At 39.9% G+C, this 23350-nt stretch overlaps 1 protein-coding gene across 13 annotated transcripts in view; it reads left to right on the top strand.

The window, feature by feature from the left end:
• Positions 1 to 11361: 11361 nt before the first annotated feature.
• Positions 11362 to 23350, top strand: part of LOC111867219 (calcium-dependent secretion activator) — a 119590-nt gene continuing 107601 nt past the window's right edge. For 11 of the 13 annotated variants that reach the window (XM_023856857.2, XM_023856860.2, XM_023856859.2 and 8 more), the window contains exon 1: positions 11362 to 11595. The gene's annotated coding sequence lies outside the window, so the exon portion shown is untranslated. The remainder of the gene's footprint in view (positions 11596 to 23350) is intronic. The other 2 variants (XM_023856865.2, XM_033752597.1) reach the window with 1 other exon arrangement.

Below are 23350 nucleotides of genomic sequence, written 5' to 3'. Positions count from 1 at the left end.
ACATTTGTAAATTCATGTTAGAACCCTGTTAATTTCATTTGCAAAAAAAAAAAAAAAAGGCATGATAAGAAAGCAGTCCTCTATTAATGACTGTTAGCTAATTTGGCCACAGTAACAACAAGACTTCTCAGTGCTGTAATCTCAGTCTTCATCCAAATAATTGAACAATGAAATTTTTAAGATCCAAGACTTCTTGTAGATCCACCCCCTTAAAATAGGATGTGATGTGTCATAATGAAGTATTTGTGAAGTACTTTTTAAGATGTATAGTCTACAGAAATGCAAATCGATGAATGTTTGTAATATTACATTTTGACAGCAATAAAACCTCTAGTCACAGTAACATCAAAGTTTCGTGTTTGAGTGCTCTCTTATTTCCACTTCTTCAGTTTATCCTTCCGACCAAAAATAAAATTAATCCTGTGTTCCTATTTAATTAGTATCCTATCTGAAGTTACCACTCCCCAATATGTGTTTGTGGCATAGTGCTTAAGTAATTAAACACAGGGAAAACTTTGTTTTTTATGCAAAGAAAAATGTGAGGCCTCTCACAGCATTAAATCCCATAAAGCATTTCTCTCCATACTGCTAAGAGAACATTACATCTCTTTGATTTGTTTACTTTATGTAACAGTATCATATAGAATTTGTGCATTCTGCTAGAGCAGTATTTTGGATAATATTGTCATGTGTCTAGGGTTCTGTGGCTAATAATAATGGATTCTGGATTTGATGACTGGATTTATTAACACTTCTTGTACAAGTTCTATTAATCTCGCTCAGTTATAGCCCTATCGGAAATCTACAGACTTCTCAAGTGATTAAGACGCGCTCTGTTCTCATCCTTGTACTCTGTTGGACTCCCAGCTCCAGAATTCGCTTCTCTTATAACCACTTTGCACAGACCCAATGGAGAACAGCCTGTATTGTTGACGAAGCTTGGTTACCATGCCATTGCATAGTAATGGGCTTCCTAATGTCACACACTAAGTGTGAAGGTATTTACCAGGATGTTGCATAACAGTAAGCACCCCATTGTTGTGTACACTTGTGATGTGGGAATCCATTTACAAACCGTTGCCTAGCAAGGGGTATACACGTTAAAGTATGTTAAGCTATAGTTGGCTGGTGTTTATGATGATATATGAAGTGACATAACCTCTGAAAGGCTATGCATGCAGTTCTGCACACCTGTACTATGATCAAAGTGGTGCTTATTCTGCCTTACCTTTAATCCTTTGTGACAGGATTCTTCAAAGACTCCATATTAAATTATTGCTTACATCAAGTGAGTGAATTGCTGCGTGTATATATGAAGAGTAAGTGGTGCTGAAAGCGGAATTTTGAATTGCCAGTTTTGGTCATTGAAGTGATTGCCTGTTAAACTAAATTGCCAAACATGGTGATCTCATAAGCCAACGTTCTTTCCCTGTGGCGATAAAGTAAGGTAATATTTACTGGAGTTTCCACAGTTTCAAACCCCTTCCCCTGCCAAGGGAAACATTTCTAGAAATTAATGCAGAGAAAACTAAAGAACGATGATACCTTTACCTGCAAGCATATTCTTTTTTGATATTCGCAATACCAGAGAAAGAACTTTGGAAATTATGCAGATCAGACGATTTTGGAAGAAAACCTGTATGTCTAGGAAGTATGTTCTGATTCCTTTTTTGTGACTGCAGTTTTGTGCAGTGAAATGTTTGCAGGCTGTCAGATGGCTACATTTCCAGTAGGTACATATATTTTAATACAGGGGTTCTCAGACTTTGTGATCCGCAACACCGTAGTACAATTCATTCATCTGTGATCTGTCAAGACGACAGGTCCACAGTCTCTTCCAAAACAGTTCCTCCACTTGATGCGATCTAGAGCTTTCTCCTTCAAATGAGAATATCCTCTTCTGTCCCCAAGGTCATCCAGCATCTTCTTACGTCTTCTTCCTCATCTTCTGGTCACTTCTCTCCGCCCCTCTACCTTTCCTTCGATAACTTCTTTTAGAAGGCAGTTACCGCGTAAGATATGACCAATCCAATTAGCCTTCCGTTTTCTTATTTCGTGTAGGATATTCCTCTGCTCACTGACTCTAAATAACCCTTCTTCATTTCTCACATAATCGGTCCAACTGATCTTCTCCATCCTTCTCCAACACCAATTATAATAGAAAAATTCACAGCACACGCACATACCCTTCCTCAATTAGCAAAAGGTGCAGTTGTGCAAATTTTCTTTCTCAGACTGTATGTTAACAGCAGGAACTTAATAGCTTCACAACTTTCTACACCTGCAATACAATATAAAATGACCTTGTACAGTTACAAAAAATTCATAAAATATTTCATCGGCTGCAGATGCATTTTCCGAAAGCACATATGTTAAATTTTACTGACTTGCTGACTCTTCAAAACTGTGTGGTGACAACTATCCCCCATCCCGGTTAGAGTAGACTGCTACCCACCATTTGAGAAACTTTAAATATGATACATTATCATCTGCAAATCTTATTGGAGCATCTTGTAGTTGTGTGCATAGAAACAAATTACATGACAGCTAGTTTAATTCGAAGTATCTAAGTTTACACTTTCAGGATGTTTAAAAAAAAAAAAAAAAAAAGGAATTGAAATTGTAATATGTTATATTTCAACGACGCTGTCTGGTTATGTATCACATAATGCAATATGATAAGCTCAATATGAATGGTTACAGGGAAGGAAATGGCCGTGTTTTTATGGATATCTGCAGGTAAGATCCTTCCACACGCGCTTCCAACGCAGTTTCGTTTAATGATCGTTGACATTTATGTGAATAATGAATCAGCGTTTTTGGTATGGCTTGAGTTTAAGGGGGGAGAATACTGGTCCTGAAACTATAAGTGAATAAGCATGTGGAGATTTCGGGATAAATAGAAACATTCTTTTATATATATTTTTTATTGCTAGTGGGGTGGGACTAAGTCCCTTGTACTGCGGCCACTTCTGGTCTATTATACCAGCACCAGATGATAGGTGAGAGTGATTGTGGAGCAATTGGTGGAATGAAGATTGGCAGGGGAAACCGAAGTACTCGGAGAAAACCTTCCCCAGCGCCACTTTGTCCACCACAAATCCCACTTGACCAGACCCGGGCCGCCGCGGTGGGACACCAGCGACTAACCGCTTGAGCTATGGCGCGGCCATCCTGTTATATAGTTGTATCCTGCATATCAGTTGTTTCGACTACTGGATTTTCTGACCTAATCTTATGTATGCGCGCTATTGACGGTTGACTGCAGCTTATGATAAAGATAGTGGGGCGGAAACGGTAACATGGTGTGTGGAGGTCACGAGGGAGCCTCTATATCACTGCTTGCACAATGGCGTCTAACGTGACAATTCGGTTTATTCGAGGAGAATGTAGATATCACCAATTATACAAACTGAATCATCTGGCATGGGTGGGGAAAAAATTATACTTTTTATTTTTTCCTTGTGTGTTACTTCTCCTCCTGTCTTCACGTATAAATTTAATATTTGTATGTCTCTTTCGAACGTAACGACATGAAGATTAAAAACCGCTTTTTCAGTTTGGAAGATAAATCGAAGTAAAGTACTCAGAAAAATGTTCATAAAAGTGTGCTGGAAAAATCCGAAGATATCCTTGGCTTTACGTAGTAGTGCTAGTTGATAATGTAAAACATTATGTGTAGAATACTTCCATGCATTAAAAAAAACGCAGCATCCTGGTGGTATGCGACTTATTTTTCGCTCCTCCGCAACCAAATTTGGAAATAATTTTCCCATTAACTTTGCCATGTCTGTATGTCTGTCTACCCCTCCGTCCATTTGTCCTCAAGCACCAGCTCGAGAACCACTGAACGGATTTTAATAAAATTTATTACCGTGGAATTATACTAATATTTATTAACAAATTTCAGCTATTACTAAATCGAGCAATAATAATGGACCATTCACGGAAAGATTTGCATGAGATTCTGTTCGAATCAAAAGCATAACTCGTTCAATTCATAACACTACAAATGCTCTTCTTTTATTAATAACATATAAGAAATAAGTCGGATAAGTTTAACACATAAATAACAATCAAAGTTTCAAATACAAACAATTGTTTTTGTTTGCTTTGCTCTGTTATCATCTTCCTTTCTAACTTCGATGGATTTCTTCCTGTCGGGACACCTAGAGGATATACGCGTGTAGTGTATGTTCATGCAGTCTCTTCAAGGGCTCTTGGTGATGAGGCAAGACTTCAAGCAGTTATGACAACAGTCGATGATAACATCTTCAACGGTATTCTAGAGAATCCTGCGCGGCGCATTGCCGTCTGCCTTCAAAAGTAAGGGGCCGCTTCGCATAGTTATTTAACTACGAAGCGCCTATGGATTTACCATTTGATAACTTGCGCAACTTCACGGTGACGTGTATCATGAAAGCTAAACATCACATGGTATATCGTATATTGTACAATATTTTCTACTTCCCCCNCCCCCCCCCCCCCCCCAATAGGTAATGTCACTACCGGAGCCTGTGCGCGAATTTCGTTTCACCTTGTTCAGATATACCAAAATTCTGGGTGCATTTCCTTGTAACCTCTTAATACTAATGCTGAAGTTCTAAAAAAAAGAAAGTTTTCCCTGTGATTAATTGTGCTTAGTTAATTAAGCACAACGCCATGAAGATGTTAAGGGGAATGTTGGAATAGCTCCACCCTTCTTGACCTCGGAATTAGATAGAGGTGATTGGTCACCTTTACCCCCAGGGAAAGAGTCCCGGTACCCAAAGGATAAGAGTATGAAAGGGCTCCAGAGCCGAGGATCGAACTTCGGCCGTCCAGCTCGTAGCCCGTTACTATACCGACCGAGCTATCTCGACTTTTGCTACTGAAATTCTACGCTTGAAAATTGTCGTTATTATATATCCAACATGAGTTTCATGGAGGTAGGCCTAGGCCCAAATTGGGGCTGTAGTGCCACAGAAAAAAAAATATATCCCACATGTTTAATTTAATTACTGCCTTGCCTCAAAATACTTTTACTTATTTTTGCAGTTTATATTACCCCTTCAGTAAAAGGGACCATATCTGGGACAAACTAATGACGTGTTTGAAAACAAATCGTCACTAAACTAGTTGTCTCTTTCTGTTTTCTTTCTTTCTGAATAACAATTATCAACAGACACCGCGAACTAATTCTTCCCGCGTATGTGGATGATTTTACGGCTGTGTCATATCTAGGTTATACTGTGTAGCACCGAGTGATGAATGGCGAATGAATACATTTGAAAGGGTTTGAAAAGAAGCAGCCGTAGCTTAATAGATGTATTGTCCTGGCATTTTCATGGTGGGACTGAGGAGAACCAAGACACCTCAGTCAGGTTAACTGGTGTCCAGGGTGAGATTCGAAACAAAAACCTTCCGAATACGAGATTAGAGCGTTGCCGCTGGACCATCCCGCTTGGTCACACAAATCCGTGTAACTGACTATCAATTTATTATTATTCTGTTTGGCGTGGAGTATTGTGATGTCACTGTGTAAAGAGGTTAAGTCTATTAGAGAAGCACTGTTACTCTAGGTGATTTCTGATATTTTAATTTGAGAGTACTAGTAATTTCTAGAGATTTAATTATTATTATTTATTGTTATTGAAGTGTGGCTTGACTGAGGCACAGATTAATATGCAGTTTTTACAACTTGAGGCTGGAAAGAAGTCAGCATGGGTTCAGGCCGAAGAACAGATTGGGTCTAACAAGACCATTCCACATAGAATCACGGGAGTTAGTGGGGGGAGTTGCTTTTGCTGCGGACGTTAGCCCCTAGATAACGCAGACCCAGACCGAGCTCTCGCTCGTGCAGAGCGCCAGAAACTGGAAGACAGCCAAAATCCGGGCTCATTGAAGAGTTCTCCAGGGTTCGAATTAGAGCAAAGAGGGATTCAATGTTTGTTAAACAGTAAGAACATTCCTTACACTAGCATTGAATTCTCTTTTTATTGTATCCTTGTTTTCTGTCTCTGATAAAGCACCGTCAAATTTTTTTACATTCCTACGATTGCTGGTCAATTCTGTTTGAATGAGGCTGTAGGAAATAGTTCGAAAGGAGCTCCATGGATTTCGCTTAAATCAAGAAGTTTGATATAGTGAAGATATTCCAGCCTTATCGGAAAGTTCCAGGACTAGGTCAAGGAATAAATGCTGGCTCAACTTATGCAATTTTGGCTGCCATTTCTTTCAAAATAGTCTCCTTGGGAATGTATGCAGTGATCCCATCGTTTTTTCTACGCTTCAAAAACTCTTTGAAAGTTATTTTCCTTACTGCTGTCGAGTGCCGCTTGCAATTCCCTTTGGATGTCAGACACTGTTTCAAAACGTCGTTCCTTCAGTTTCATTTTCAATCTGGGGAACAAAGCGAAATTACAGGGGGCTAAGTCCGGCAATAATAAGCGTGAACTTTCATATTTTCTTCTCTGAGAACTTTTCAAAATAGCACAAATGCAGAATTATTCACAATGTTAGAAATGTCTGAAAAAAAGCATTGTGTTAGTCTTTTGGGAACTGCAGCCAATTGCTTCGCGTTTTCTTGCCATTAGGTCACCACAAAGTGAAACTGATTAGTTGGTGGGTGGAATAAAAATATTCTCGAGTGTGTACAGGCCAGAGATTCAGCTCAGTGACTGCAGGTTTTGGAAAGGAACAAGGTAAAAGTGAGGCACACGATGCACTGGAGATTAATTTTGTTGTAATTATTAACAGACACATAAGCCTACACATAATTAATAGATGAATACAATTACAATGCAATAATTCTGTCGACGATGCACTAAATGGATGTTGGTTTTGCTTTATGGTAAGTTACACTGGTTGTAAACTGTCATCTTAGAAGTCTGATTCACATTGTTCAACAATTGACAGAAAGAGAACGGTGGCAACGGATGAGAACAATGTTATAACACGCTGCGGGTATATTGGACAATTTTCGCCGGCGTCTTGCAAAAAGTCGAAAGGAACTTGGACTTTTCAGTACTCCCTGCCCTCCAAGGACTGATGTGGTTCCCATTGGTCGCCTGAGAAGTTTAATTTAGTCCATGGTTTAACTGCTTTTCATGGCTTACTAAGAGATGCGGTAGCCTGAACCCCACACCACGCCATGTCAGTGACAAGCAGGATATCACGTGTCAGTTAAATCACAAGAATTCTAGTGCCTAGCTCCACCCACTGGGTTTCCCGATGGAAACAACTTAGCTTCTCTTTTTAACCCAGAAGTACCTAAGGAGCACAGATGGAAAAATCGCATGGGTCTGTCCGTAGTTCAGGTCGCTATCTGGACAACCAGTTCCTTAAAACCTGGTTCATTGCGATTGAAGATCCAGATATATAAATTTAAGGAGGCAAATTCTTACCTTGTGCATGGCCAAAGCTCCCTGTGCCTCATCACTGAAGCTGGAAAAATTCACATATTTTTCCAAAGATAGTTCACCTGGAGGAACGTTCTTATACAATGCGTTCAATGATCGAGGAAAACTGGTAACACCGTAAAGCGGAAACATTTCTCGCAAGAGCGCTGCTGTAACTTCAGATAGCAGAACGAGTAATTAGCGCTGATAAACGTGCGCCGTTAGGTGGTCTGATCTTGTCACTGCAGTAAGTCGTATTTAATGCAAAATGTCCACGATAGAATCGTGGAACCACAGCTTTTATTAATGACTGATGAAGCATGGTTTCACGTTAGTGGCCATGTCAATGCACAAAATGTAAGAATACGGAAAGATGAAAATCCTTATGCTACACAGCAAGTGCCATTACATAGTGAAAAGGTGGGGGTATGGTATGCTGTAAGTCCGCGCCGAATCATTGGCCCCTTATTTTTCCACGAAACCGTGAACTCTGACCGCTACGTTATTGGTATACTGAATCCGTGCTTGAAACAGCTGACAGCTGAAGAAAGACAATATGGGTATTTTTAGCAAGGCGAAGCTACAGCACATACGGCTAATGCAGGCCGCGCCATAGTTCAACCGGTTAATGGTTGGCTTCCCACCGCGGCGGCCCGGGTTCGATCCCGGGGTCTGGTCAAGTGGGATTTGTGGTGGACAAAGTGGTGCTGGGGCGGGTTTTCTCCCAGTACTTCGGTTTCTCCTACCAATTTTCATTCCACAAAATTATCCATCATCATAATCACCCGGAGCATGTACAATAGGCCAATCAGTGGCCGCCGTACATATTGGACCCAGCTGGACTCCATCCCCCACTAGCGAATTAAAAAAAAATTACGGCTAATGCAACCATGGTCGCAATACTGGAAGTGTTTGAAGACAGAATAATCAGCAGGGGACTGTGCCCTCCCAGATCTCATTTTTTGCGATTTTTGTCTTTTGGGAAACCTAAAAGGGAAAAGTCTACAAGAATAATCTTCCATCACCGAAGCTCTGCATAATAAAATAACAACCGTAAATGGTTCAATTAGCCTGGACCAACTTCAGAAATTGTAACACAATTTATTTATGCGATGCGAGGCGTGTTTACAAGCAAGGGGGGACACTTTCAGCACGTGTTATAAGTTAGTGTTATATTTTTACAGTATTCCTATAGATGTGTGCATGTACAGAAACTGGTGCGAGGGAACCAGCGACACGACGGCACTCTCGCTGGCGGGGAAGGGCACAGTAGTCGCGGAGAAACGTTCCGTCCGCACTACGCTAGCGACAGTTCACTGCAGCGTGAAGTGTATATTTATTCAATTTGACAACGAATTGCCGTTATGGTTACGCAGGTGAGGTTAAATGGTGTACTTGTACAGAGATTGTCTTCGTTGTAGCTCGACAATTAAATTTAGAAACATGACGATGGTGATAAATTTTAGATGTTGCCTACTAAATTTATAGCAGTGGGAATTATGCACAGAAATAAATCAGAAAATAATTTTGTTAGCTATTCAGTCTGCACAGACCAAAACGCTCAGAGAAACGTACTTACCAGAGCATCTTGCTATATTCTTCCGACTAAATACCACCGATTATAATGATACGTACGAAAAACATAGTAGTTTTTTTTTCTAGGAGCTGAATAATGAATCCGGTGTGCCTGAAACATTTGAGCTCTTCTCTGCATTATCGGCTCCTTAGACTCGTTAGTTTGTCAAGTACTTTCTACCGACCTTCCTCTTCCAACGTCATCTCCCCAATCTCACACCCTCGGCGACGACTACGAGTCACGTGATTCCTTCCAAATAATCCGATCCTCCTGTCGTTTCGGCGACCGAAATCAAATTGTTCGGTAGCGCATACTTGTACGTACGCTGAGTTGCGCGACAGGAAACGCGGTGTCAGCTAGTGGTAGTGGAACATTTATAGGAAGATATTTCTCTGTTCTGCTGAACACAAGAGATTAAGTACAGACTGAATTACCTTCAGTGGCTGATGAACAGTTTACAAAGCTTCAACTTCACGAAATTCCCCGTACGTCCCTGTCTCAAATAATTCTTTTCGCACTGACGGCCATTGTTGCACCTCGCTCTCCGTTCTTCCTTTGTAAAGATGCTCAACTTTTCCCCTTGCCGCTGTCACATTTCTTCATAAAACTGTAAACACTTGTAATCATTTCCTTAATTTGGCTGTGAATTACTTCATAGTCCCCCCTGTTTTCTTTGCTTCATTCCCTTTGTCTTGCATCCTGTTCACACTGAATAGAAACAACAGTGAAAATAACAAGCCTAGTTGCAAACTCTCGAAGGCTACTGAAGTGGAACTCAACACAAGATGGTAACTCAGCCATAACACTCGATTGGCTGCCCCCCCCCCCNCCCGGCTGCAAAGCAACTGAACGTCTCTAGGCTCATCTCGTCCAGAACCTACTGTATGACATTTTGCGCAAATACAAAAATATCCGGCATTTCTACTATGAAAATATATAAGGTTTAATTACTGTTTTGTGTGTTAGTTTCTGATGGAGAGTGGTTGAACCGGAAAATGGCCGTCTTGAGTCGTCGCCAACCGAAAGAGAGCCCTAGAGCATGGAGACTGAGGAAGCAACTGTGTAATTCTGTTGGCCTTACAACAAGGAAACAGGAGCATTATTTTGGTTTCTGGCACCATAATCCTTCTTGTTTTGAAATTTGCTTGACGGATACGAACGGTTACCACACCTGGGATTCGAATTATGGGACTGCAGAATACACATACTGATGGTTGCTCAGTAGTAAATATTCTTTCTATGAACATTGTGATTAATGCCTATTAGGGATATTGCAGTGGAACTTAAAGTTCTTCGGTATCTAAGTTTTAAATCTCGTCAACTTATTCTAACGTTCATATGTATCAGTAGGTAGAATTCCTTACTAACAAATTAGTCAGGCCATGCACAAACTTTCCGCCATCTATGAGCCGATTGTCTAGAAAATGTGGGAGCCTCAACGTCTCACAATCCTATGAATCTCCACGGCCTGTTACAGGGATACCTTTACTTTACATGCATCTACAATAAATTAAGCCCCATTAAACTTTCGATGTGTTATAAAAACAGGCTACATCTAAAAAAAAATCCCCAAATTTAAAATTTAAAGCCTTGTTTCAATTATTCGGTAGTTCAATGGACAAACCAAATTTCTATAATTTCATGTTGCTGATTATTCCAGGAGATATTTTCTTGTTAAAAAAAAATTCGGTATATTAATGACGTCTCTAAAATTTCGATGTTCTTCAGTTCCTCCACGAACTCACTAAAATACAACATGGAGGTAAATACGTTATCTTCCTATACAGTGTTTCCAATTCATCACTCGCATTCAACATAACACGTAACGCTGTAAATATTCCCTAGAGTAAATCACCTAATTATATGTTCACAACAGCTCTTTCATTTATCATTCGACGCTAAATAAACCATTCAGATTAATTAAACAACGTATTAATATGTCGATTCAAACTAAATTTGCCGGTCACGGTAGCCGAGCGGTCTAAGGCTGTCTTCGCTTGCTCGGAAGCCGGGATCGTGGGTTCGAATCCCACTCATGGCATGGATGTTTGTGTACAGGTAGAGGCCTTGCGACGAGCTGATCACCCGCCCAAGAAGTCCTACCGTAAGACCTAGTAAAACCGAAGTGAAACGGAGAGTTTCATGGAGGTAGGCCTAGGCCCAAATGAGGGCTGTAGCGCCAATGAAAAAAAACAACTAAATTTAATTAGGCAACTTATGAACATGATACAACTTGGACACAAAAGAAAAAAAAAATAAAGGACTCTTTCTAAAATCTCGCTGAACGCGGGACTCTTTGAATTAAACTTGTTTTGTGCTAGAAACGACGACGCTCCTCTTCGATCCACATTTTCGAGCGTCTCCGCACTTGCTCGGAGTGCGGCCATTGATTGCGGCTGTACGTGACGCTGAGAGGGGTGGAGAGGGGAGCACTGCGGGAGTTTGCTTTGTTCAGTTGAGTGAGTGCTGTCGGGTGTTTCTGCTGGTTATGGTGTTGGTCCCGTATCGGCTGTGGCTCTAGTCTACCTGCCAATATTCCTTCCTTCTCTCCTCCTTATTTCCTTCCTTCACAGTTTACATTCGACGTTTCAGCAGCAACCATTCTTCTGGCTCCTGTTGCTGGCCTATTGTACCAGCAAGGTAGGCAACCTACATTTGTAAAGCTTTTGCAGTGACATCTCGAAATTTCATAAAAATGGAGGCAACTGTGATATGACTCAGTTGTGAGAAAGACAAAGCTGAACATATTATGCGTGCTTAATCCTGTTTGGGTACAGATTTTGGCTTGTCAGCTTTGTCCTCATCGTTAACATCTGTGATTATACGTGATCGAATTATTGCATCTCTTCCGCAGAAAATTAGGATCAAAGTTAAATAATAAATTTGCCAGGAAAGTGAGTGTAATTATGAGGATTCCTGTCGGATGTCGGTTCCTCGTTTCTTCTTTAATCGCTTATAATTTGAGAACAGGCTTTAATTAAGCGAAAATGGCTTGAGTGGCGTAATTCATTTCAAACTGCCATGCGTACATCATTATTGGCGTCGCGGGAAGGAAATTATATACTTAAAACTACTGCTAACTCCCTGAAAAGGAAAGTCTCTTTGGTGGCAGAGTACAGTTAACGAAAAACTGGAAATTTATTAGATTTTGCAGACATGTGGATGATAAAATTATGCACGATAGAAGGTGTTCAAGGACACTGAGAAGTGGAAGATCTTTTGCAGTGAATGAAACTTTGATACATGAAGGCGATCTATCGATTGTTTCGTGCAAATTAGCCAGCCTGCTCATTGCTTTTAAATTAATCAGTTTTTGAGTGCACACGTAATCTGAAGTAGACTGGGGTCGATATTTCGCGGACAGCGTGAATGATTTATTTATATTCTTTCTGCAGAAGAAGGCTCCTATTTTTAGAAAATATTTCATTAAATTTTTAAAATAAACATGAAGAGACAAATACGTAAGAAACCCTCAGTTAAACACCGTTCAGGTGATTTGAGAGAGTTTTACTGAGACTTATGTGTTTTTGTTTGATAAATGCCTGTTTGAAATATTCGAGTCCTAATGGATAATAATGCACACAGTGGAATATCTGTTACGTCGTGTACATTGGGTAATGATAGAACTACAATTTTAACTCAGTGGAATTAATCATTGCGTGGAGACCAGTACTAAAGCTACATATCATAATCTAGTATGTTGATGTTCTATACTACAGATCCGGGAATTCAAATATCAACCCGTTCATCAGAAAATTGTGTTACATTGTTAAGATAAATATCTTCGTGTCACTTCATTAATTGCCTACAACACGGAAAGGAAAATGAAATCAAGGTTTTTCGTACTGCCGGATACAGCGCAACAGAGGAAGAACTTCAAAAGAAGAACATAGGAAAACGACGACGTCCTGTCATCATGCCGGTTTTTTTTTTTTGTCGTTATTTCAGAAGGATTTCCACAGTTTGTCAGGTGCATAAGGCATATACGCTGGAACAGTCTGGCTGATGAGTATCAGTTAATTGTATACTTAACGACGTTAAGTTTCCTGCGTCTAGTGAGGTGTGGGGGCGGTTACGACTGCAGAAAAAGTAGTTCTGACACACAGGTGAATATGCTGAACCAGAATTTGCAATGTATGGAACAATTTGTGAGTATATGAAGGGAACTCTATTAACTGTGATATCCTACTGCCTGCGCTTATGACGATAAACACGAACATTTGAGTTCCATAAAGAAGAATGAACACTTCTCGAAGAGCTGAGCATCTCCCTGTACCGTGGACATCATTAGACTTTAATGAAAGAATGTGAAAAAAGTGTCAAATTCAACCTTTAACTAGAAGTAGGACTCTAGTGGTGAAGTGGTGAAAGCATTATATGTCACATTGGACTGAAATAAACTTAATTGTAAAGGACTCTAATATTTAAGTTTTATGACTTCCAACTTACCCTGCAAAATTGACGTCCCTCGATGTCATTTTTTATTATGAAACGCAATTTTAATGATAGTTAATGTCTTTAGTGTGCCTCCTTTTTAAGTAGATCGTAGGTTGAAAACTGTCTCTGGTTCAAAACACTGCCCTGCAAAATGAACAATTTAAACACATTACCGAATTAAATGATCATAGATATAATTTTACTCCACTTGCTTACCAATGGGAAGTAAGAAATCCAAAAGACATAAAGTTAGCAAGCTAGAATTGTGCGTGAATACAACCAACCACCTGATAATTCAGCATCCGTTGTAATCACGTGTGCGTGATCAATTTACACCATTGTGTAAGGTTATGGAGTTGGTTTAATGTTTTACACAAAATTCTTACTGTTTATTGACGTAAAACTTTGAACTTCGAGGAGTCGTCTGTTTATTTTTAATTATTTTATAGCCGAATAATTTTATTTTTAATGTTGTTAATATGCGAATTAATGAAACATCTTAAATATTGACTTATGCCTAGGGTTCTGTAAGTTTACGATACTTGTACATACATTACATGCTGAAAGATTTGAGTGAATTTGTGAGTCTGGAAAGAGGAGTAATGATTGGAAACATGTAGCATCAACCACGCACTGTAGAAGCCCTGAATTCCGCCCTGCAAGTCCCACAACGTTGTTGAAACCCAACATTGCGACTGACGCTTCTACACATCTTCGGTATTTATAAGCGCGCGTGTAATGTACTCAGAGCCATTTTGTGCCTCGTTGGCATTTATGTTCTGAAACATAGACACGTATTACTGTTAAGTTTAGTTCTTAATGGACATGTGATAAAATGTTCTTGTTAGTATTGTAACGTGCAGACCCCTTGCTGGATAACGGCCTCGAAACAACATTCGCTGCTAGGCAACAGATTCTTAATAAGCAAATATACGCAGCCGTTACTGGGTAAGGTCTTCGCAAACAAACACGTTACCATGTTAACGGTTTGAGTACAACAATGAACGGTGTGTGCTACGCGGTACGAGACGAATACGAGTCATAGGAGGCGACGAAAAGGGAACCCAATGTCTGAAGTTATAACCTAGCGCGTGTTGTAGTGATTTGTAAATAGTGGAGAACAGCCGTGGCACTATAATTGTAGTCACCAGTCTTGTGTTTATGTGATCAATAAATACAATGTCCAATCCTAAAGTCCATCTACAGTCGCAATATAACAATTGACAGTATAATTATTATCTGAAGTTCCTGTGGTCTTGTTATTTGCGAAGATTTCTGAACCATCTTCGAGTCTTCTATCACATTTGGAGCTGGCTTTCTGAATGCAGTTCTCAGCATACATTTTTTGTAGCAATTTACTCAGAAATCCCCACAAAAACTGGCATCAGGTTTTTGGAGTGATTATCTCTGTGATATATGACTGACAAAATGGCGCTCTCACGTCACTGCGGCTGATTCAAGAAACACATATACATATAAAAAGTAAAGCTATCCCTGTAACAGGCCATGAAGGCCCATAGGGTTGTGAGACGTTGAGGGTCCCACATTATCTAGACCAAGGGTCTCCAAACTACGGCCCGCGATGTGATTTTATCCGGCCCGCGAAAGAATTGTGCAGAAATGCGCCAATTGAACTAATTTTCAATTGAGTACTGTTAAAGGTGATTCCGAGATTATTGACCTGACATATTATACTGCAGTTCGATGGCATAGCTGTGGAAAGGTTCTTTCGCGCTTCTTTCAGCTCAGGAATGAAATTGATATATTTCTTACCGAGAAAAACCATCACGAACCACTTTTATCAGATACCGAGTGGCTTTGGAAATGAGCATTTTTTGCTGATCTGGTGAACCATATGAACCATTTGAATTTAAAGTTGCAGGGTGAAAATAACTTAGTCTGTGATTTCGGAAGCGATTTGCTGATTTGGATTCCAGTGCTCAGGAAATTAGATTGTTCAAAATCCGTTTGATTCTTATGCTGCAGATGTCAAATTCAAATGGAATTTATTGAACTTCAGGAAAATTATCATATTAAAGATAAATAAAAGGAAGGAAATTTGATCGAATTTTATAAATTTCTGAACTCTGAGCGATTTCCAAACTTAAAGAAATTTGCTTGTAAACTTATCTCCATTTTTGGGACGACGTATCTGTGTGAACAAACTTTTTTCCAAGATGAAGTACATCAAGTCGAAATACGGGGCAAATTTATCCGATGAACATTTAAAGTCGCTGCTTGTGATTAGCGTTTCAAAATTTGAACCTCAATTTAATCAGATTTTAAGAATGCAAAAAGAGTTTCATCATCCACATTAATTGTTTTATTATAATTTGTGATGAAAATATGAGCATTTGCTGCTACTCTCTGTTGTCATTAATATACGATAATTTATTCTCACGTACTTTGTATTTAGTTTATGAAATTCTGTGCTTTCAATAAAACTCATATACGTAGAGTTATTAATTTCTCATTTTATCCGACCCGTTGAAAGTGCTGAAGTATCTTATGTGGCCCGCGGTTCGAAAAGTTTGGAGACCTCTGATCTAGACAATCGGCTCAAAGATGGCGATAAGGTTGTCAGCCTTACGCTCCGGCCGCGCTTTACTCCCCAGGAAAATTATTTAATGAATTCCTGGTACTCATTTCTGTTAGAGGCTGAGTAAACCCCAGGGCCATAGCGCGACTGGAAGGATACTGGCACTAACCATGAGAGATCAAACCAAATTCTGAAGTAAGTCTTGGTGGTCAAAGAATCAAAACAAAGTTGATATAAACGTGGGTGTTGTTTCTGCCAGAATCCAGTTCTAATAAACATCAAAGAATGTTCATTGTAAACGCAAGAATATGTACATAATACATGTATATTCGTCAAATGAATATTTTTTATTTAGTATGCATTTGAGTAAATATAAGGCAAATAATAATTCATGGCCGTAATTATAGTACAGTGCTTTTGAATTAAACCATTTGGTGACATTCGCAAAGGTAGTTACTAATAATGCGGGATCGTTGGAAAATAACTTCTTTCAGATGTTATATCATTCAAATTCATGTGGGGCGACGGCGTAATGATATCCAAAGAGGGCATTTGACGATGCTGCATCATTTAGCTAGAGACTACTGAGTCTGTTCACCCAGTGATGTCATTCTGTTACATTTGTTTTACGGAACGTCTCTCTTCAGTCTTCGGATTCGCCGTGCTTCAAGTGTTACATTGCCTAATCAGCAGAAAGAAGAAGTGAATCAATAACTTGCCCTGCAAACAGTGACATGTCACTCCATAGATTGTAACACGTAACGAAACATTGAAAGCATAAGCTGTTCGAGAGAGCGTTCGAGATTTATGGCTCGTACAAGAGAGGACAAGACTTGGGACATGCATTGCTATTTCTGAATACCTTGATCACGTCGAGACCGTAACTTTCTAAAAGAAGTTATTGAAGGAAAGGTAGAGGGGCGGATAGAAGTGACCAGAAGACGTAAGAAGTGCTGGATGACCTTGGGGACAGAAGAGGATATTCTCATTTGAAGGAGAAAGCTCTAGATCGCATTAAGTGGAGGAACTGTTTCGGAAGAGACTGTGGACCTCTCGTCTTGACAGATTACAGATGAATGAATGAATGTATTCAGAAAGGCTGTTATGTTTTTCTGTTTATAATCACGCGTTTTCACGCTTAAGCAGAAACCTTTATAACGACGCAGAGGCACGTCGCTAATGCAGAAATGTGAATCATTTCACAAGCCCCGTCAGTATATGCTTCCGGTTTGAAGAGCTCCTTTCCGGTGATCCTCTGTATCGATATATCTAGACCTGTTTAGTCTGTTTAACGACGCTTTAATTGGGAAAGATGTAGAAGGAAGCTGTTGTGGCCTATTCTGGGGTACAAACCCGACAATTTCCTGAAATAAATGAAGAAAACCACTGAAGGGTCAACCAGGATAACAGGGCACCGGGCCAAAATAGCGTTACGGAACCTTTTGAATATAAAGTAGAAGTGCTGTCATGTCCTGTGGATATCGGACTAAAGGGAACTACGTACTATTTTATTGCCAAAAGGGTAACGAAAGAATTTCCGAATACTTAAAGCTAAAATGATTTTATAGAAGGACTGAAGGACAGTACCAAACCAGTTTCTTCAAATCCGTTGCCTTGAAGCTTGTAATACACTGCCTTAAATTATATGATCGGTGATAGTTTTTGCATTTTTTTTTGTTTGTTTTTTAGTTCTGTCACACAGTCTTTCTGTATTCGCTGTCTCTGTGTTCCCGTAAATTGTTTCGTATGAACTGAAAGAGGAAAATGAATCCATAAATGAGAATTTTGTAGCAGTTCGTTTCTGTTCTACGGAGTCGTTTTTGTTACGATGAAGATAAAACAAAGTATATCTCACATATGACTGCTTGAAATTCTAGTTGAAATAAAGAATAATTTATTTAAGGCTGTCTAGATATTCGTGCACTTCACAGATAAATAAGAATGACTTAAGTAATTTATATGTTTTGTTCCCACATGTTTTCGCAATGATGTTACTTCAGTATGCAGAAAATATAGGTGGCTGTTTACAGGAACGTGTTTCGTATGAAAATTTTAAGAGAGTATGACGTAAAACGTAAACGGACTAATATTTTCCCAATGTTTACAGCCGCATGTATTATGTACAAGCAGAAATACTCGTTCTTCACCCAGGATATGTCCACTTTCTTGATACTACAACATATCTTAAATAAGGGAAAGTACCCATGTAATTAAAAAGAGTTTCTGACGGAGGCTCGGATGGCATCTAGCAGTACTTACGCATTGTCTACCCTATATGCAAATAGTACGGATATTTCCGAGGGCTCTTTGTTAAGTCCGTTGATTGAGACAAGAAACAGAGAACTTGTGTTAATATTGGGACAAAATGCGTATATCTTGACCGGCTGAGAATGATAAACGTGCTGCAATTATGATTTTCCTATTAAACGATTTTTACATATTAAGGTAGAGGCGAAATTATCCATAGGATTAAGTAGTCAAACACCACGTCACAAAAAGTGTTTGGAAGTGGAGGTATAGCCTCTTCATTGCAGCTTTTGATAGAGGTTTGTGGTGAGCTTCACGCCCCTGCCGCTTTCCAGCCGCTGGTACTCATTGTACAGGTGGCTGGGTGGGGCCCAGAGCCAGTCTTGATGTTACGGAGAGGAGAAATGATTCGTACGTATATAGGCTTAAAGTATCGACCAACACCTATAATGACGTTAAACCTGCGGGGTTAGTTCACTTTCAGACGAAACAAAGAAGTTTGTTACACTACAAACCAGAATCTTGCCCGTACTTCGTATTCCGAATGTAGCAAATTAATTCTGTGATATTTCTAGTAAACGGACGTTGGCTGTTATTTAGGAGCTATAGCAAGTGTCACGTAACTTCTAACAAGGCCAAGAGTAACCTTGAATGCGCAGAAGAAAATTTTCAGGCAAGGGGGTGGGTTCGAGAGTGTGAGAAGTGATAGGCGGCCAGTTCTGGCCATGCACTTGAGTGGCGCCACTAGCTGGGGAACTCTGAAACATAAAAACGAGTTGCCTACACGTAGTCTAGGGTATAATGAAGATTTCCGTGTTATAAGCCGAGAATGACGACAATCACTTACTGATAATCTCTTATATTTGGCCAAGGCTATTCAATCACTGACTTATTAGGTGAGTCGCACTCCCATAGCAGGCAAATTTAATTTCTTCTCACATCTTGCACGCTAATGTCACCATTAGGACACGACCACCTCCTTCCAAAACATTTTCTAATTTATCAGTTTCCTATATGGTCTAGACCCTATCAGATTCGTGAAATAAACCAGAAAAAGTAATAGAATGAAGCTAGAGACCCAAGCTCAGCAACGATTTGAGGTTCTCACAGCGGTGGTTGTGCAGAGTTCTATTATCTGGATATAATGTCACCTCCATCCTCAGGGTCGAAGAGTAAGGCGGCCCATACACGTACGAGTCCGGCTCAGCTAGAAGCCGGAGTCGGATTAATTTCACGACACACATATGAGCGTTGCGACCCACACACAGACGAGTTGGCTCATTGGAACCAGAGCCGAGTCGAATTCGCGAGTCAGACTCGTACGTATATGGACCCCCCTAAGCCAAGCAAAATACCAGCGTGAAGCAGGTGTCAAGCTAAAGATAAAATTCTTCATAACCACCTCCGTAAGACCGCCAAATCCTATGAACATAGATAATAGGAACTGAATGTTATCAATCAGCCTGCAACACGATCCTAGAACAGGAACTTGGCAGCTGGACAGATGGACCCACCATGAGAAACGTAGAGACTTGAAATTGGGGGTTCTCACGGGCCCATATGAAGAACTGGGACTTCTCGGAAGTGGCGCTATGTAGTTATGTTGATATGTGCCAAAGGTTTGGCACCTCAGTATTGAGATAAAGGCGGCCGAATCTCGAAGGTTAAATTTTATCAAATTACAAGTTTTGTTGATGCTTGGTTCCCTTTCTTGCCTCGGATGCAATACGATACGATAGTAAGAGGCACCCGTGAAACAACATTCAACCCGTAGACAGTACCGAAAACTGCTTGAACACCCTTCGTGATGACTCAAACGGGAAGACGTACCTGGGAAATTTCGTGCTCCATAGAGACTGACGTTGCTGTTCAGCCATCTGAAGACCGAAATACTATATTCTATTCAGTAGCATATCTGTCTGCTGTAATACGACTTCGCACAAGTTACTTTAAAGCTTCACATCTGAGTTATAACCCAGTTCCATACTTGCTATGTATCACAAAACATTAAAGGTAACTATCAGTAAAGTTAGCAAAACAAAGGGCTTGAACATGAACACAACAAACACACGACAACGACACCTGTTTCCACTTTGTATATCAAGGTTATTTCTATGCTTTAATGGAATAGTATTTTTTTCACGTCCTTGGCGACGCTGTAGTAGCAACTGATATTACGTAGTGTCAGTGTTGAACATTAATGAATACCTGAAGTGTATGGCATTAAAGTAGCCCGAAGAATGGCTGTACCTTTGTGAATGCGCATGCGCAGGATATGCTGTTTACCGTCATTGTCTTGTTTCTTCACGTCCCTGTTGTGCCGAGTGGTCATAGAAGACTACCGAATGCATGAAGGCGTTTTAATTCACTCATGGAGTCTGAGCCCTGCTTGAGAAGGCGCCAAATGTGCAGTTACTCAAGAACTTCCCAACATTTAATGGAACCCGAAGGTTCCTACCATGTGCACAAGAGCCCTACATTGATCCAGATCAATCCAATCAATATCACCCCATCATATCCCTCAAAGATCAATTTTAAGCAAAATAGACAACTGTAGGTTGCGGTTCAAGGGCCGAGAAGGCCAACCCCTTATACATTCATTTATTCATACAAGATCAATTTTAATATTGTTCAATCACCTACGCTTTGGTGTTCCGAGTGGTCTCTTTCCCTCTGGCTTTCCCAATAATATCCTATATGCACTCCTCCCCCATTCGTGCTACGTACCCTGCCCACCGCATCCTTCTTGACTTGATCATTCTAATTATACTTGGAGAAAAGTACAAGTTATGAAGCTCCTCATTATGCAGTTTTCTCTAACCTCCCGTCACTTCATCTCTCTTCGGTCCAAATATTGTCCTCAACGCCCTGTTCTCAAACACCCCCAGTCTGTGTTCCTACCTTAATGTCAGAGACCAAGTTTCACACCCATACAGAACCACAGGCAAAATTATAATTTATTATATTCAAATTTTGATGTTTTTGGACAGCAGATGGAAAGACAAAAGGTTCTGGACTGAATGGTAGCAACCATTACCCGAGTTCAATCGCCTTTTAATTTTCTCCTGAATCAGGTTTTGATTTGTTATCGTCGTTCCCAAACATCTGAACTGTGCCACATTTTCAAAATATCTGTTAGCTATCTTTATGTCACGATTTTGCCCTGCCTTTTCCTGACGAGGCAGCAACGATTACTTAGTTTTCTCTGTGTTTACTTCTAGACCAACCTCTTTACTTGCGTCAGTTAAAGTTTGTGTGTTTCTCTTTATGGTATCTACATTATCACCCAGTAGATTCACATCACCAGCATAGACCAACAGCTGATGTGTCCCATTTAATTTCAGTCCCACCTGGTTTTCCTGGACCTTCCTAATGGTACATTCTAATGCAAAGTTGAAAAGCAGTGGCGATAAAGCATCTCCTTGTTTTAGACCATTCTGGGTTGGAAGTTTATCAGACAACTCTTTATCTACACGGACTTTACTATACATTTCGTTTAAACACATTTTAATGAGCCTAACTAGTTTCATGGGAATCCCAAACTCCATCAGAATACTGTACAATACTTCCCTCCTAACTGAATCATAGGCTTTCTTGAAGTCTATGAATAGCTAATGTACTGTCTCACTGTACTCCCATTTTTTCTCCAATATCTGACGAATGCAGAGATCTGATCTGTATTTGATCTGTTACGTCGAAACCCACACTGATGATCCCCAATAATTTCATCTATATATGGACTTAACCTTGAGAGAAGAATATTGGACAAAATTTTATATGAAGTTAATAGCAGTGATATCCCACGATAATTACTACAGTCAGTTTATCACCCTTCTTGTGAACTGGTACAATAATAGACTCCTTCCACTGATCAGGCAATTTTTCCTTACGCCAAATTGAAGTAATTAGCTTGTGGATCTTAGAACGTAATATTTCGCCTCCTGCTTGGACAAGTTCTGCCGGAATTTGATCACTACCTGGCGATTTATACCTTTTCAATTTTGCAATAGCAATTTCAACCTCAAAAGGGCTAGGATCAGGTATTAACGGCTCAGCTGTATCGATTTCTGTCTGCCTAACATCACTGACCCTATGTACATTCAATAACTGAGAGAAGTAGTTCCTCCACCTATTCAAAATGTTGTGGGAATCTTCGAAAAAACCGAGGACATATTGTATTTGAAGTATTACGTGTCTGACTTCTCGTAGGAAGGCTAATTGGGTGTTGTCGAATGCCATTCGCTCTTTCGATGAAATTAAGGTAGCCGCAGAACCCTTTAAAGGGTTGTTACTCCTATTTGACACATATTAGACACAATTGCAAAGTCTAATCATACGGGACAATACCGAAATTTAGTAGAAGTTATTACGGATCTTTTACTAATTGAAGATTTGCCTGTACCAAGGCCACCGAAAATCTTAAGTTCAGGTGAAGAAATTAAAGTTGTGTGAAATAATATAATGAGTAGCTCAACGTGGTTTACCGATGAAATATCAACGCGGTATTCATCTACTGTTTCACCAATCTCCTTCCTTAGCAGAACTTCATTTAATATCGCAAGAAGAACTTAGTGTTTTTACAGGGTCTGAATTTAACAAAAGAAAATCATGTAAGATTTGAGGCTTTCACGGCGGTGACTATGAAGAAAGCAGTCTGCTTTTACCGGTTCTCACGGTCTCTTCGCTTGCAGATTTCTTATATTTTTTCTTCTACCCTGAAGATGGAGGCGATACGTTCCTCCGAAATGTCGGTTAGCACCACATATACACGGTGCCAAGTCCCAGAAGACTGCTTTCTTCAAAAGAAAATCAGTTCGAACTTTTAACTTCCTGTCTGAAAGAAAATTGCAGTAAGATAACTTTGTTCTGCAGAGGTCAGAAAGACTTTTAAACCATTCTTTTTTGCTCAGGAAAGCAATTTAGTTCATTGTGAAAATGTGTACTGTCTTATGGTGTTTCTTGGCCACTAGCATGATCCAGACGAATGACTCCTATTTGTCGATACCTCGAAACTGAATTTGAAAGCTGTGATGCTCCACATTTGAAATAAGTTCCACTAGAACATCTCATTCATATGAAGGAAAATAATATGACAGTATGATTTTTTTCAAAGGTATTCAATGTGAAAAATATTCTTGGCATGTCTCAGAGTAGAGCTGGGTCACCAAAAAT

This window comes from Cryptotermes secundus, unplaced genomic scaffold (genome assembly GCF_002891405.2).
Source record: "Cryptotermes secundus unplaced genomic scaffold, Csec_1.0 scaffold565, whole genome shotgun sequence".
NCBI classification, from domain to species: Eukaryota; Metazoa; Arthropoda; class Insecta; order Blattodea; family Kalotermitidae; genus Cryptotermes; species Cryptotermes secundus.
The sequence above is the reverse complement of the archived record's forward strand: the minus strand, read 5'-3'. Positions and strand labels throughout refer to the sequence as shown.